The sequence below is a fragment of the Tupaia chinensis genome, unplaced genomic scaffold (assembly GCF_000334495.1).
Source record: "Tupaia chinensis unplaced genomic scaffold, TupChi_1.0 Scaffold144575_1, whole genome shotgun sequence".
Classification (NCBI taxonomy): domain Eukaryota; kingdom Metazoa; phylum Chordata; class Mammalia; order Scandentia; family Tupaiidae; genus Tupaia; species Tupaia belangeri.
Genome location: NW_006204435.1, coordinates 12,967 through 14,840, shown reverse-complemented (window position 1 = coordinate 14,840; position 1,874 = coordinate 12,967).

The window sequence follows — 1,874 nt, the reverse complement described above, 5'->3', positions numbered from 1 at the left end:
TTGGAAAAGTGCTTGCACATCGATGTTTATTGTGGCACTATTCACGATTGCTAAGTCATGGAACCAACCCAAATGCCCCGGTATGGAGGAATGGATTGAAAAACTGTGGCACATATACTCTATGGAATACTACTCAGCCATAAAAACCAACAAAACCCTGGCTTTTGACAGAAAGTGGAAAAATATGGAAGATTTACTGCTGAGTGAGGCAAGCCAGGCTATGAAGGAGAGACATTGTATGTTCCCAGTTAACATATACCGAATGTCTGCACTCTATGACTGAAACTGATTGACTAATGGTTCTACAAACACAAGAGATGGGAGAGACTGTCAGACGAGGTGTATGTGGAGGAGTGGGGCCTAACAAAGGACATTTGGAGAAGAGATATGGAGGTAGCACATTGACAGGATGCAGAAGTGTGGTGTTATCGGTTGAAGATATTTTGATCAACGGGACTGGGGAGAAATGTTCATATATTGAAATGCTCACATTGTAAGCTAAACAATGCGATTGAATGTATATACAAAAAAAGAAATAAATATAAAAAAAAGAAAAGAGAAGAAAAAAATATGAGTAAAGGAAAAAGAAAAAAATTTAACTAAAAGCACACATTTGCACTTGCTTACATCACCAGCCTGGTTCATCCACAGTTGACACTGAAAACCTACACCCAGATGGTAAGACAGATTCCCAAGGTGGGATGCAGTTTCTGATGCTGAAATGAAGCCCCACAGTGGGTCTGTCCCTGATAAGGAGACAGAAATTGAGGGATTTAACACTGGGAGCTCATGCTCTCCTAAACCTCCTCAGAAATAATCTCACATTTATCATCTTCATTTCTACCAGCAGGTTCTTATCTAAGTAAACTGTGCAGTTCAGAAACCCCTTCTCTAACAGACAATCCTGGTGAGTCTTCGTGTAAGTCTGCCCTTTAGAGATTTTCCTCATGTACACAATCTACTCTCTCTCAGGGATTGTATGTTTCCCAGACTCAAACACTGACCAGAATATCACCACAAGGTGACCAGAGTTACCTCAGAAAAGACAGAACCCACAGGACATCTGTACCTTGTTTCCTGGTTTCCAGTGCTGAGGAGCTTCTCAGTGTCAACCTCCTTCTGTAGTTGTCTGAGCAACTGGAAGCCTCACACAGGGGAAGGAGCTGCCTGTAATGCACCAGGGACCTTCCTTTCCCACTTCTGCAGGCTCAAGACTGGCCTCAGCTCAGCCACTGCTCTCAGGCCTCTGATCCCACTGCAAGTTATCAGTTGCTTCACACAAGCACTGGGGAGTTACAGGAGACCAAGATGTACAACATCATTGTTTAATAAAAATCATCAGGGGGTTCACAGATGGCATAGTGCGTACACTGCTTCACAGCCCATATGGATGAACACAGTTCAAGACCCAGACACAATAGCTTGAAAATCACATTGGGCATGTGTGTGTGCATGCCCAAGATCCCAGGAGGAGAATGGAAAAGAAGAGATTGCAGCATGGTTATTCCCCTGTGGGAGGGGTGATTTCTCACTTTTTATCTCACTCTGTTTCTCTTTCTCTGGAGAGTGCATGTGCCTCATGGCACAAACTTCTTAAAAAAATACACCATTAGAATCCCTGCTTAGATCCTGTATTTACAGATAGGCTACAGGAGGAGAATTCAAAACTACTTTAGGTGGGGTTAAAAACAGGCAAAAATTCTCTCATTAAAAAATAAATGTGCAGGGGACCACCAGTTGGCATAATGGCTGTGTCGCTGAACTCCCCCACAGTTGACCATGGTTTGAATCCTGGACCCGTGGCTTAAACTCATGCCAGGCGCATGTGCATGTGTGCCAAAAATCCTGATGGGAGAATGGAGGAGAAGGGATTG